The sequence below is a fragment of the Nomascus leucogenys genome, chromosome 16 (genome assembly GCF_006542625.1).
Source record: "Nomascus leucogenys isolate Asia chromosome 16, Asia_NLE_v1, whole genome shotgun sequence".
NCBI classification, from domain to species: domain Eukaryota; kingdom Metazoa; phylum Chordata; class Mammalia; order Primates; family Hylobatidae; genus Nomascus; species Nomascus leucogenys.
Genome location: NC_044396.1, coordinates 82074918 through 82090004, shown reverse-complemented (window position 1 = coordinate 82090004; position 15087 = coordinate 82074918). Strand labels below are relative to the sequence as shown.

At 50.5% G+C, this 15087-nt stretch overlaps 1 protein-coding gene and 1 non-coding gene across 13 annotated transcripts in view; both read left to right on the top strand.

Moving 5' to 3' along the window:
- The first annotated feature begins 215 nt into the window (after positions 1 to 215).
- FAM49B (family with sequence similarity 49 member B) overlaps positions 216 to 15087 on the top strand; it is a 177904-nt gene continuing 163032 nt past the window's right edge. For 6 of the 12 annotated variants that reach the window (XM_030795484.1, XM_030795473.1, XM_030795479.1 and 3 more), the window contains exon 1: positions 216 to 306. The gene's annotated coding sequence lies outside the window, so the exon portion shown is untranslated. Of the gene's footprint in view, positions 538 to 15087 lie in introns of all 12 variants that reach the window. The other 6 variants (XM_030795476.1, XM_030795475.1, XM_030795472.1 and 3 more) reach the window with 3 other exon arrangements.
- LOC115830719 lies at positions 12627 to 12688 on the top strand. Its single transcript, XR_004026271.1, has one exon. It is a non-coding gene; the product is annotated as a U7 small nuclear RNA (small nuclear RNA).

Here is a 15087-nt window from a genome sequence, read left to right as displayed (position 1 = left end):
CCCTGCGCCTCTCAGGGCCGGGTTTCCTCCTCGCACAATGAGGGCGATGACCCCTAACCGCAGCGCGCCCCGCGGTGACTTGCCCAAGGTCACCACGGTCCCGGGCCCGTGGCGCCCCGGCTCGGGAGGACACGGGCCAGGCGGGCGCGGGGTTCTGGGGTGGGGGCCGGCGCGGGGCGGTCCCGGGGCGCGGCGCGCGCTGACGCCGGGGCCCCGCGATGCGGCGGGGACTGGGCGCGGGGGGAGGCGCGTCGCGAGGCGAGCGTCCTCCTTTTGTGCGAGCGCCGGCGGCTCAGCTTCTCGAAGGTAAACAGCGCTTCCTCTTCCTCCTCGCCGCGCCTCTTCCTTTTATAGTTATTTCTCGCCTGGCACTCGCCCGGGCTGCTGCTGCTGCTGCTGCCGCCGCGGCGGGGGCAGCTCGCAAACCTGTGGCGGTGACGTGAGCCCCGCCAACCCGGAAACGGCGGCGGCGGCACCGGAGGCTCCGAGGCTCCTGCGCTCCCGCGCCGCGCTCCCCTCGCCCGCCCGGGCCGCCAGGTACGTGCCGGGGCTCTGAAGGCGCCGCCGCCCGGCCGGCCCGCGCGCGCGCCCCTGGAGCCGATTTGCCCCTGGAGAGGGCGCGGGGTGCGGGGCGCGCGCGTGATGGGTGCGGGGAGAGGCGGAGGTACCATCCGGGCCGCCGGGCCGGGCGCTGCCGCGGGTGGACAGGGGGCGCCGCCGTGGTGGGGGCGTCCGGGCCGGCGGGCGCGGGGGTCCTGGGGGAGGCGCCTCGAGTGCGCGGGGGGCGGCGTGCGGACGCAAGGGGAGCGCGCAGCGGGGCCGCCGCCCGGGTCCACCCAGCTGCGGAGCCGGCGCCTTGTGCGCCTCGAGGCAGGGGGCGCTCGGGTCGGGGTGGCTGGTCCCGGGCAGACCCTTCCTGCGAGCCAGGTGTCTGTGCGGGGACTGACCCCGGGAGCAGCGCTGGCCCCTGGCCACCTCCCATCAGGGTCTTGGAAGGCCAGTCGCATTCGATTTGAGGAACTAGAGGGGGTGAACAAAATCTCCACTGGCCTCAAGACTTCCTCCTGGGGTAGCCACCCGCCTGTGTTTAAAGAGCACTTCCTCTTCGCCTTTTATCTTTTCATCATCTTTCTTTTTAAATGAAAGTTCAGTGTTAGCGGGTGGGTGCCCTTGCAGCCTGCAGGGCTTTCCTGGGGCTGTGTACACACACACTGGGGGTGGGAGAAACCTGTGTGTCCTTTGAAACGTGTGTCCTGTGTCAGGAATGGAAGGAAGGAGGAATCGAGGTCTTCCCATGCTGGAGCTACTTGGGATGTGTCTTTGCTACCCACCCTGCTGCAAGAGGTGGAGGGGTGCGGAGGGATAGAGTGGGAAGCTGGGGCTGCGGGGGAGTGTCACGTGCACTTTGCACCTATGTTTAATTCCTGGCCCTGCCGCTTACTAGCTGTGTGACCTTGGGCAAGTCGCATACCCTCTCTGAGTCTTAGGGTCCCGTCTGTGAAATGGGCTGCTGCGAGTGGGGCCTTGAGAAAACAAGCGTAGATTTCCTGGCCTGGAGGGGGCGCAGTGATAGAAAGTGTCATTGCCAGTCACCTTGAATTTCTGCATCCCCAGCACCTACAAAGGGTTCCTGGGAGCACGTGGGAAGCACCCCATAGATAATTGTAGGATGAACGGGTGGGTGGTGAATTTTGAGAGGTGAGTCGGTGTGCTTCCACATTTTGGCTTCCTTGCCCTGTAACATCCATCCACGATCCCCAGGAAGCAATTTTGCTATCTGGGTTGGATGGACTCCTCCCCTCTCTGAGGAAGACCATCTTGTGAAAATACTGACTCCCTTGTGAAAAAGGGCTTAAACTCTGATTATGAGACGCTCCCATTCTTGGAAGATTACCCTGGGGGAAAAATAAAAAGAAGGCATCATTTTGATTGCCACTGCCAGGTGACTGGCTGAGGCCAACAGCCAAGACTGAGCCAGGGCTGATGGCTGGGATGGTTTCCCAGGCCTGGGGTTACTGTAATGTAGGGGAAGCCCGGAAGAGGTGGCTTTTCTACCTTGGTCGGCATGCAGAAGTGGTCAGCTGGCCTGAGTTTTCTTCCTGGGGAGGCACATTGGAATTTGCACTCTAGATCCTTGCTGGGCTCACAGCACGGAGAAGGGCAGAGTGTGTGATGCAGGAGGCTGAAGTGGGTTCCAGCACGGGGAGACTTGGAAATGGTTTTCAGATAAAGGCCGATATATGTTTCTTCCCTTCACTTCGGGAGATTTTCAAGTAATTTTGCTCCTCTGACAGCCACCCCTTCTCCTTTCTCAGCTCCTAAAGTCTTCTGCATGCCTCTCTTAGGATCCTTAGCTATGTGGGTCCCCCAACTCCCGACCCCCGTAAGTGCTACTATTATTTTTAAGAGACAACGCAGACCCTTCTGTGCAGCAACATGCTGCAGTTTGAGCATGTGCAGATTCATTTTGTTTGTGTTTTGACAGGGTCTCATGGTATTGCTGAGGTTGAAGTAGTGCAGTGGCGTGATCATGTCTTACCACAGCCTTGACCTCTCAGTCTCAAGCCATCCTCCTACCTTAGCCTCCCAAGTAGCTGGGACCACAGGTGTGCACCACCATGCCCAACTAATTTTTTAATTTTTTTTTTTTTTTTTTGAGACGGAGTCTCGCTCTGTCACCCAGGCTGGAGTGCAGTGGCACGATCTCTGCTCACTGCAAGCTCCGCCTCCCGGGTTCACGCCATTCTCCTGCCTCAGCCTCCGGAGTAGCTGGGACTACAGGCGCCCGCCACTACGCCTGGCTAATTTTTTGTATTTTTTAGTAGAGACGGGGTTTCACCACGTTAGCCAGGATGGTCTCGATCTCCTGACCTTGTGATCCACCTGCCTCGACCTCCCAAAGTGCTGGGATTATAGGCGTGAGCCACTGCGCCCGGCCTATAATTTTTTAATGTTTTGTAGAGACGGGGTCTCCCTATGTTGCCCAAACTCCTGGGCTCCAGGGATCCTCCCTGTGTTAGCCTCCCAAAGTGCTGGGATTACAGGTGTGAGCCACTGTGCCCGGCCCAGATTCATTTTTAATGACTGAACTGTGGAGTGGCCAGGGTTACCTGTAAAGGAGAGCTAGGGTTCTCATTTTCCTGAGACTTAGAGAGATTGCAGGACTTGGCTCAAGACCTTCAGTCAGGAAGGGGCAGATTGAGGGTCCTCGCCTAAGTTTTTGGCCTGCAGAGCTCACGTGTCTTCTTGCAGACACCGAGTGGTCTTTGTGCTTCCTCTGGCACCTGACCTGCTGCCTGGCACATGCAGGAAACAGTACGTATCTTTTGACAGAATGAGCAGAAGGATGATGGGTTCCCCTTTGCTCTTTGAGGATGTACATTCTTTTTCCATCTCAAGGTCAGCACACTAGCCTGTAGTTGACCTTGAAATGGTTGTCCCGTGGTTCCTCCCTATGTGGAATCCTGGTCCCTGACAGCTCTTAGATCAGGATCCAGAGACCCATGCACAGGAAGCACAGGAAGGATGCCCGAGGGACGCGGGTGCCAGGAGGTTGTGGCCTCACCCGTGCCCAGCATTACTGCCATCTCGTTAATTGAAGAGACCACGATTTGTGTGGCTTTGGCGGTCTGGGACTTGGATGTCTTCAGCGAAATCGTCCACGACTGAGTATTGTAAAGGAAGTGTTGTATAGCTGAAAGTTCAGATTTTAAGTATGAATTTTGTCAGATACACCTTCACTATCTCTTGGCTGTGCAGCCTTCTAGAGGTCACTACACTCTCGGCACCCTCTTTTCCTCATCTCTAAACAGGCAAAAGAATCCCCATTGGTCTCCCAGGGCTCCTGAGTAAGAGAGTAAGATCCAAATTCATGCCTTGGTTTTCTTTCTCACTGCTTGTATGCATGGAACCAAGTTTGTTCCCTTCTTGGAGCCTCAGTGTTCTCATCTGTAAAATGGGCGCATATGTTATGGGGATGTGTTGCTCCTGGCAGTAGCGTAAGCGAAGCCCTTAGCGAAGGCCCCTGTTCCCATTGCACACCCCGTATAATAGTGATCACCATCCATGATTATTGTTATCATCATCACCAACAGTAATAATCACTGTTACCTCAGCAGGCGTATAGGCATCTCAAAGGCCAGATTCAGCTCTCTGTTTTAGCTTGAATTGGAGCTTCTTAAAAGAAAGAAATTCGGGTGGGAGGACTGAAGGATTGATTTTTTTTTCTCTTCCCTAAAGGGGATACTTGATAAAGGCCTGTTGAAGACAGACACCTTGTGATCTTGTTTTTCATCCTTCTCTGGGCTCTCAAATGGATCAAGTCCTTTTGCTTCAGTAGAGCTTTGGCAATTAAGTCTTTGATAGTCTTAAAACGGGTGATTGGCCTCACCAGGCTGAAAGAAAGGCAACTTTGTTAGCCTAGGATGCATGAGGTTAAGAGCAATATTTTTTTTTCCTCTCCTCCTTTTCTCGTTCTAGAGGCAGTGAAGGTTTTGGGGCCCTACAGCCTGGGTTCACATCCTGGCTCTGCCACTCACTAGCTCTGTGCCCTTGGCCAAGATACTTCCTTTCTCTTTGTCTTTCTCTTCATCTTTCAAATGAGGACTAACAGTTGCCACCTGGAAGTGTTGCTGTGAAGATCAACCCAGAGGTTGTATGGAAAGTGCCCAGCAGAGAGCATAGCACCTAGTAGGTGCTCAGCAATGTCTGTTTCTTCCCTCGGCCCCTGGTGCTCTTTCTGTCCCTCCCCTGGTCCCATCATCTGTCCCTCCCCTGGTCCCATCATCTGTCCCTCCCCTGGTCCCATCATCTGTCCCCGCATCCATTGTCTTGCCCTCCCCTGACAGAGCTTCAGTTTCCTTTGGGAATAGAGCCCTTGGCTGGCAGGTCATTCCTAGATTAAACTTGGAGCCTCCAAGCTTTATGAAGTCCAAGTGTGCTATTTTAAACCAATCGTGGACTTTTGTGTGGTGCTTCCGCTGAATGGAAAGATAATTGTACCAGAGCTTATCGAGAAGAGTAAATGGACGAGTCATGGAACTTACATTCTGTCCCATTGATTTTTTTTCCTTCTTTTGGAGGACTTACTAGCTGCCATCTGCTCCTTGAACATCGTGTTCATAAATATATAAATAATCGAAGTTGATGAGGAGGTTTGCTTAAAGAAGTGTTGCTGAGAGTGATTTTTATAAATATTTAAGATAATCTGAAATCATTAAAGGAATTGCGGGGTTTATTAAAAAAATGAAGACGTGTTTTGGAAAGGATCCTTTTCTTTACAAGCTGAATAAATGTCAAGAGTAGAGAAATGAGGGAAGAGAGCTTTCTGCGCGTGGACATGGGATCCATGCGGGTGAGTGGGCAGCCAGTCTGTCTGACTCTGCCAGGCCTCAGCGTTCTTTTTTTTTTTTTAATTATTTTTATTTTTATTTTTATTTTTGAGATGGAGTCTCGCTCTGTCGCTCAGGCTGGAGTGCAGTGGTGCGATCACGGCTCACTGCAAGCTCCGCCTCCCGGGTTCACACCATTCTTCTGCCTCAGCCTCCTGAGTAGTGGGACTACAGGCACCTGCCACCACGCCCGGCTAATTTCTTTTTTGTTGTTGTTGTTGTTGTATTTTTAGTAGAGATGGGATTTCACCGTGTTTGCTAGGATGGTCTCGATCTCCTGACCTTGTGATCCGCCTGCCTCGGCCTCCCAAAGTGCTGGGATTACAGGCGTGAGCCACCGCGCCCAGCCTAATTTTTATTTTTTGAGATGGAGTCTTGCTTTGTTGCCCAGGTTGGAGTGCAATGGCATGATCTCGGCTCACTGCAACCTCTGCCTCCCGGGTTCAAGCGATTCTTCTTCCCCAGCCTCCCGAGTAGCTGGGATTACAGGTGCGTACCACCACACCAGGCTAATTTTTGTATTTTTAGTAGAGACAGGGTTTCTCCATATTGGCCAGGCTGGTCTCGAACTCCTGACCTCAGGTGATCCACCCGCCTCAGCCCCCCAACTTGCTGGGATTACAGGCGTGAGCCATTGCGCCTGGCCACCTCAGCATTCTTGAAAGCTTCCTGGGCTTCCTTGAGGGTCGGAGAGGGCCAGTGAGTAGTGTGTGCCAGGAGTCCCCCCGGGGAGCACACATTTCAGATTCTGCTTATGAGAGTCAGTGGTGGGCTTCTAGAAGGTTCCTAAGGCAGATCTCTTTTGGTTAATGACGGGCTATGTTTTAGTGAGACCTGCTAAGGCTCACAGTTCCAGAGGCTTCTAGGTGGTAGAAGCAAGGGAGGGAGGAGTTGGAAGAGAACTTTCCAAACTTGAGTGTGCTGCGCATCATGTGGGGATTGCCTTGGAGGTTCTGAGCAGGGGCTGGGGCAGGCCGAGATGCTGCATTTTGAACGCTTTTGCACATGATGTGATGCCTCTGGATTGTAGACCGTACTTTGACTGCAGTGGGCCAGGAGATCATCCAACCTGACCCGCTCCCCGTCATTCATTCAGGAGCCAGGCTGATGCTGATGGTGCAAATCTGTGCATGACCCTGGAGGTTCCCAAGGTAGCTTGGTGGAGGAGGCAGGCATGCGAAAACACATACGACAAAGTGATGAAGGCCTAGCTAGGATGGACCTCAGGACAGGTGACAGTGGGAGCAGGAAGGGGTGGGAGAGAGACCGCCTCTGTCTGCCAGCAGGTGCTGAATAAGCCCAGGAGGGCCTAGATGCTGTGAGCCATTGAGATGGGGCTGCCTTCAGGAAGGGGGGGAGGAGAGGCAGTGTGAGCCGAACAGCTCCTCCACTTAATGGTGGCCTGTAAGGACTGAGCAGAAACCCCATACTCAGAGTTTCAGGCCTAAGCATCCAGTTCTCTAATTTTAACACACAAGGGAACTGGGACCCCCCGGGGGGAAGCGTCTTGACCAAGAGGCACAGTCAGGACTGGAACCCAGGCCTCTGGCTCCTGAGCCTGGTTTTTGCTCATCGCTCCACAGCGCCACCATCTGCATCCACTGCTGTGTTTAGCAGTAAGGCTGTGAGAGCAGGAGGATGCTGAGGACTTTCCCTAGTTCAAAATGTACCTCTGCCCTTGACCTTCCTTCAGCAGGGGACCAGGCACTTAAATCCACAGTGAAAAAGAAGGCCCAACGTGGGAAAAGCGGCAGCTTTGAAATCAACATAAACCATGCCAGAGACTAATCCTCTTTCTGTCTTTTCCCCCTCCTGGCACCAGCATCCTTTGATAAGAAGGTCGGGGAAGGACAGTGAGGGCCCCGTTGTGCAGAGGAGTTAAGGATGGGAAAGCCTTGGGCGGTAGGAGGAAGAAAAGCTCCATTCTTTCCTCATCTGCCTGATAGAGTCTCCTGTCACTGGCTCTGTCTGGCTGCTTTAAGCTCTTTGGAATTTTCATCCAGTGCTCACTCAACAAAGCCTATTGCATGGCAGGGCTGATGGAGCCCTGGCCCTGCTTCTCAGCACCACATGACCTTGGGCAAATCACATCCCACTGCAGAACCAGAATTGTCTTTGATGAAGCTGGGCTACTATCACCTGCTTCCCTGGAATGTTTGGAGGATTGAGTGGGATAATGTGTATCAAAGCATCTAGCATAGTCTAGCAGAAAGCCTCCATATACATGTCCTTCTCCCATGGGACATAGTCACAGGTGGGTGAGAGCTGTATGATTTGTCCAGGGCTATCCTTCTGGCAGAGATGAGATCTGAATTTAATGCAGGGGGGACAGTTTTTCAAGATGCTTTTGGGCCGGGCACAGTGGCTCACACCTGTAATCCCAGCACTTTGGGAGGCCGAGGTGGGTGGATCACCTGAGGTCAGGTGTTCAAGACCAGCCTGGCCAACATGGTGAAACCCCGTCTCTACTAAAAATACAAATATAGCTGGGCATGGTGGCTGGCACCTGTAATCCCAGCTACTCGGGACGCTGAGGCAGGAGAATTGCTTGAACCTGGGAGGCAGAGGTTGCAATGAGCCAAAATTGTGCCATTGCACTCCAGCCTGGGTGACAAGAGGGAAACTCTGTCTCAAAAAAAAAAAAAGGTGCTTTTGAGCTCCTCAGGTGGCTTTATGAAAAATGAAACACTTTGCCATGTTAGTGGTTGGCACCTTTGAAAAAGGACAGTGGCAGGTTGAGAAGCAAGGACCTTGGAGCCAAGGAGATCTTTGATTCAGACCCGACTCCCTGACTGTGAAGTCGTTTGCACATTGCATAACCTCTCTTGGCATCTCAGTGTCTGTTTTCCAGCTTGTTGTGGCTCTTAGGTCAGAAGATGTCTGAATATGCCTGACACAGGGTCTAGCATCAGTGGGTGCTCAGTAATTTGAGGCCCTGGTCTACAGAGCCTCAGTGCTGGGACTCAGGGAGAGGAACGTGTAGACTAAAGGAAGTTTCTTTACCAGCCCCAGCTTTGCTCAAAACTAGAGTTGAAGTAGAATGCAGAAGACAACGTGGAAGTGAAACTTGGGCAATAACTTCCTAAAATGTGTGCTTTGCTCCCCTGAACTCTGGTTTTGTGTATTGCCCTCTGCTTCTGGGACACCAGAGACCAACTGGTGTGTAGACAGATCAAACAGGCTTGCAAATGAAAGAATCAAATGGAGGTTTCTGTGTTTTCTGAAAAGTGGTATTTTACAGTCATTCCTAAACATGTCTTCGTAACTCTCAAGTTTTCAGGTCTTGAGGGAGGAGTGAGATTCATCCTGCCATTCAACAACAGAACAGTCACTGAGTGAGCACCTCCTGTGTGCTAAGCCCTGTGATGGATCCACATGGGGAATGATAGCGTGCGCCCCACAGCCACCTCACACACGTCCCTGAGGCCTGAGCAGCTTGGAGAATGAAGGAGTTTGGGTTTATTTCTTTGGGTTAACTTAAACTCAGCCCTTCTAGGCTCTAGGCCCATTCTTCTCACTCAGGAATTGGATAAGCTTTTCTGAGGGGTTTGGAATGGGATGGCAGGGGGAGTCACCAGAAACCATGAATGACAGGCCAGCAGGTTGATGGTGGCGAGTGGAGCAGGAGCTAGGGAGTGAGGTCACATTTCTGGACTATGTGTGCAGGCAGCTATGGACCTGGCAGAAAGCCCCTCTATTTATTTATTTATTTAGAGACAGAGTCTTGCTCTGTCACCCAGGCTGGAGTGCAGTGGCACGATCTCGGCTCACTGCAACCTCCACCTCCCGGGTTCAAGCAATTCTCCTGCCTCAGCCTCCCGAGTAGCTGTGACTACAGGCACCTGCAACCATACCTGGCTAATTTTTGTACTTTTATTAGAGATGGGGTTTCACCATTTTGGACAGGCCGGTCTTGAACACCTGACCTCAGATGATCTGGCCGTCTTGGCCTCCTAAAGTGCTGGGATTACAGGCGTGAGCCACCATGCCTGGCCTGAAAGCCTCTCTTAACAGGGCTCCCATTAGGATCATGTCATGGGTTTCTGTGATTTTTTGGTCTCCTTTATGGCAATATTAACTTTGTTTTATGGAGCATGGAGCAGGTGTCCTGTACTTTTTGTTGTTGTTGTTGTTGTTGTTGTTTTTGGAGATGGAGTTTTGCTCTTGTTGCCCAGGCTGGAGTGCAATGCTGCAATCTCGGCTCAGCGCAACCTCCGCCTCCCAGGTTCAAGCAATTCTCCTGCCTTAGCCTCCCAAGTAGCTAGGATTATAGGCATGTGCCACCACGCCCAGCTAATTTTGTATTTTTAGTAGCAACAGGGTTTCACCATGTTGGGCAGGCTGGTCTCGAACTCCTGACCTCAGGCGATCCACCTGCCTCGGCCTCCCAAAGTGCTGGGATTACAGGGGTGAGCCACTGCACCCGGCCATGTCATATACTTTGAATATTTTATTTCTTACTTTCATGGTAACTCTGCGAGGCAGGTAATATTATTCCCATTTTACAGATGAGGAAACTGAGAAAACCTGGAGACTAATAAAAAGCAGAGCTGGAATTCAAACATACCAGGCCAGCTTCTGTGCCCACCTCCTCCTTTTACTACCTCCTTTGGGTGAACCTCGAATGTAACTGGAAAAGTCTATGAATGGAGTTGTGTAGCCGAGAGCAGACACTGCTCCTGCTGGACCCTGCTGGGAGAGGGCGGTGGTTTTCTCACTGGGCATCTCATAGCGATGGTCATCTCAGCAGCCCTCAGGGCCAAGAACCACCTACTGCAAACTCGTCAGCCGAGGAAGCTCAGAATTTATAATTGCGGTTGTAAGTAGATTACTTGAGCTAATATGAGCAGTGAGGTTTTTGGTAAAGTTAGTGTGAAACTGACTCATACTAATAATCTACCTCTTGATGCATTTGGTGTTGCGATTTGTAGCGCTTTGCATTGTCTGTATACATGCATCCCCACAAGAAAAGATTTGGGGGAAAGAAAGGTCTTGAGACCTTACACTCTGGGGGATTTAATTTGAAAGGAAAATTTCAATGTTTGGATACTGGTCTGTGTAGACTTGAGCAAATAAGGTGCACATAGGATTTATACCTCTGCTTTCAAGTTCCCCCACCCATTTTCTATATGTGACCTTGCCAGCATACTCTATGCACGTGTTCCCTCTTCTGCAGGATTTCTTTAGTCTGCTCATACCTTGGGTGTGCTTACGCTTCCTGGATGGGAGGGTCCAGATGTATATATATCTAATTTGTGTTTTTAATAGAGACGGGGTTTTACCATGTTAGCCAGGCTGATCTTGAACTCCTGATGTCAGGTGATCCACCTCCCTCGGCCTCCCAAATAAATAAATAAATAAATAAATAAATAAATATTTTATTTTATTTTATTTTTTGAGATGAGAGTCTTGCTACATTGCTCAAGCTGGACTCACTCTCCTGGGTTCAAGGGATCCTCCCACTTCAGCCTCCCAGTTAGATGGGACTATAGGTGCACACCACTGTACCCGGCAAGCCAGATTCTTGTTTTTCTTTTTTTCTTTTGAGACAGAGTGTCGCTTTGTCACCCAAGCTGGAGTACAGTGGCGTGATCTTGGCTCACTGCAACCTCCGCTTCCTGGGTTCAAGTGATTCTCGTACCTCAGCCTCCCAAGTAGCTGGAATCACAGGTGTGGACCACCACGCCCGGCTAATTTTTATATTTTTAATAGAGACAGGATTTTACCATGTTGGCCAGGTGAGTCTCAAACTCTTGACCTCAAGTGATCTGCCTGCCTTGGCCTCCCAAAGTGCTGGGATTACAGGCGTGAGCTACTGTGCCCAGCCTGGAGTCATATTTTTAATGAGCATTCTAAGTGATTCTGATGCAGAGGTCCCTGTCACTGGGTTAGAGAAATACCTATTAAGGGTAATCTGCCAGTTGTCATCTATTCTGAGTGTGTTGGGCATGGGGTGGCTGGTGTGAGATGGAAAGGACAGTGGAGATCACCTAGTCCCATCTTTTCCAGCCTTTACATTTTTTTTTTTTTTTTTTTTAAGAGATGAGGTCTCGCTATGTTACCCAGGTTGGTCTTGAACTCTTGAGCTCAAGTGATCCTCCTGCTTCGGCCTCCCAAAGTGCTGGAATTACAGGTTCCCAGCTTTTAATTTTTAAGGCACAGATGGAGCTGTGAAAGAGGAAGCATCTCCCAGCTAGAGGTGACCCACCCGGGGACCCCATCACCCTAGATGCTGAGGAGGTCAGTATCTCACACAATTAACCTCTTGTTGGAATCTCACTTTTGGGGCTCTGATTCCAGTTGAAGGTGGAAGACTGTTCAGAGGCAATGGAAGCCCAGAGAGGTGATGTGTGTTGTCCAGTGTCACACAGGAGTGTGACAATCATCTAGGCCACTCTTCATTTAAAGAAGGAGGGACCAGGCCAGGCACCTGAAAGCCCGCTAAGGGACCCAGCAGTGAGGAGGGCAAGTTCTCTTGACCAGATAGCCTGTCCCTGGGAGGCAGGTTGGGAAGCCACAAGGCCCTGCCCTGGCACCCACCAGCCTGGGTCCTGGTTTCCTGTTCTGATCCGAGCTGGGCTGATTTTCTGCTAGTTCCTAACAGACAGACACATGCCCCCAAGACCTAAAAGCACCAAAGGGGAAGAAACTCTGTTCAACAGAGTCACATCTTCATGGTGAAGTTCAGAAGTCAGCACAGTAGGCAAAAAAATAAAAAATAAAAAATTCTGTGAAGTTCAGAAGTCAGCACAGTAGGCAAAAAATAAAAAATAAAAAATTCCTGGCCAGCCACGGTGGCTCATGCCTGTAATCCCAGCACTTTGGGAGGCTGAGGCAGGTGGATCACGAGGTCAGGAATTTGAGAACAGCCTGACCAACATGGTGAAGCCTTGTCTCTACTAAAAATGCAAAAATTAGCCGGGTGTGGTGGCACCTGCCTGTAATCCCAGCTACTCGGGAGGCTGAGGCAGGAGAAATGCTTGAACCGGGGAGGCAGAGGTTGCAGTGAGCCGAGATTGTGCCACTGCCCTCCAGCCTGGGCAACAAAGCAAGACTCCATCTCAAAAAAAAAAATTCCTGACAATCTCCCAAGTTGCTCCTGAAGGTTAGTTTTCCATGCGCTGGTTTTGTGTGTGTGATGCCGTACAGGAACATCAGTGAGTCAATGCACAAAAGAAACTGCAGTAGACAATATACAATAAAGTACAATGCACAGTATACAAAAAATAGGAAACAGAGTGCTATAGCTCTTTTAGAATTTGTCCAGCAGGCGGCCGGGCGTGGTGGCTCACGCCTGTAATCCCAGCACTTTGGGAGGCTTAGGCGGGCGGATCACGAGGTCAGGAGATCGTAGACCATCCTGGCTAACACGGTGAAACCCCGTCTCTACTAAAAATACAAAAAAATTAGCCAGGCGTGATGGAGGGCGCCTGTAGTCCCAGCTAGGCGGGAGGTTGAGGCAGGAGAATGGCGTGAACCCGGGAGGCGGAGCTTGCAGTGAGCCGAGATCGCACCACTGCACTCCAGCCTGGGCGACAGAGCGAGACTCCGTCTCAAAAAAAAAAAAAAAAAAAAAAATAATTTGTCCAGCAGGCTTTCTAGTTTTCCCACACTAAAAAACAAAAACAAAAAACCCATAGAAACAAATACAAATAAATACAATAGGCAAAATACACTTTTATATTATTTAAGGTTTTTAAAATGGAAAAAGAAAAGCATTTGGCCCTTTGAGTATAGCTGAATTTGGCTCAGTGAAATGAGGGTGTGGCTGGGTGGCACACGCCTGCCATCCCAGCTTCTCAAGAGGCTCAGGTGGGAGGACTGATTGAGCCCAGGAGTTTGAGACCAACCTGGGCAACGTAGGGAGACCCCTGTCTCTAAACAAAAAATAAAAAATAAAATGAGGGTACAGTGGAATCCCATTGTATGTTTGATGCACTGAGGGCATCTTTGGAATGTGCGATGTTGTCTTGATACCAAGTGGGGGTGTTACCTGTGTATGTGTGATTATCCCAGGGTCTCTCATGCTTGAGTGTGATAACCTTGGAGAGAGTTTCTGGATGTCTAGTTGTCTGCTGTGAGAGACAGAGTGGACAGAAGGAGACAGCCTTTCTTGACCTGGTGAGGCCAAAATAAATAAATAGATACATAAATAAAGCAGAGTCTCTTTGGTTACCGCAGCCCCTAGATTTAGGCCCCTTCTGACTTTGTCATTGTTCCTGCATGTCTCAAATCTGCAGTTGAAGGCCCCATCCAGGAGTTGATCTGAAAGGGCTTTGGCCTCCTGGGCCTTTGGATTGGATCCCATAGTCCTTGAGGCCCTGCCTGAGAGGACCTGTCTCAGAATAAATGAGGAATAAACGAGGTATGACCTTTGAACGTCCCCCACTGTCCCCCATGATCAGTGTGGTTGGAAAATGCTTCTCTCTAGATAAACTCATCATTGTCCCAACACCTTGGACACCTAAAACCAAAAGAAGAGGAACCTGATCTTTCGTTTTCCCTGATCATCCCCAAATAGCTGCTGGGTGAGGAGGGAGCATTTGATTCCACCTTGGAGCTTATTCTCAAATGCATTATGGAGCTCTCATTCAGCAGGGCAGAGCTGAAAAGCACCTGAGATTGTGCAGCTATGTGCAGAGACCAGAATGTTCCCTAAGAACTCACTCCAGAGAAAACCCAACAGGTGTCCCTGACCCTGCCCTGTGATGCCTGTGAAAGGTATCACCCCAGTGAACCCTTATCTCCCTAACACAACCTCTGACACCATTTTGGTGGTGGCCAACCAGGTCTTTGAGTGACCCTTCTGGGCAACTATTGCAATTGATGTCAAGAGCCATGAACATCTTCATAACCTTTGACCCAGGGAACCCACTTTGGGAATCTTTCCTAAGAAAAACAGTAAAAAATATGGACAAAATGTTGCATAAAGATTTTTAGCTCAGCTTTATGTTGTTTTTAAGACAGGGTCTCACTGTGTCAACTAGGCTGGAGTGTAGTGGCACGATCATGACACAGCCTTGACCTCCAGGGTTCAAGTAATCCTCCCACCTCAGCCTCCCGAGTACCTCAGTTTTCAGTTCAACTGGGAACAGCATTGGTTCTCTAATTTGATTCCATAGCCTACTTCAGAATCCTCTGGAGTAACTACAGATACTCACATAGATTGGCAAGTGCCATCTCTAGAGGCAGAAGCTTGGACCACAGGTGCCTGCCACCACACCTGGCTCATTTTTTTATATTTAGTAGAGATGAAGTCTTGCTGTGTTGCCCACACCGGTCTCAAATTCGAGCTCAAGCCACCCTCCCCACTTGGTTTCCCAAAGTGCTGGGATTACAGGCGTGGGCCACCGCACCTGGCTAGCTCAGCTTTTTACAGTAACACAATAAATTGGAAATAATCTAAGTGTCTGACAGTAACCACATACTTAAATCAGTCATGCTTTAGCCACATGGTGGAATATTACACAGCCCCTCAAAGTCAGGGCCATGGAGGCTGTGAGGAGACTTAGAAAACCATCTGTCATCTATAGGAAACAAGACTTTGAGGAAATAGACCAAAATGGTGTCAGAGGTTGTGTTAGGGAGATAGGAATATGGAGATATTCTTTCCCTTTCTTTCGTTTGCACATTTTTTTGTAATGTGATTATGTTACTTTTATTGTAAGAAAACCTTCCCTTCTCCCCTTCTTTTTTC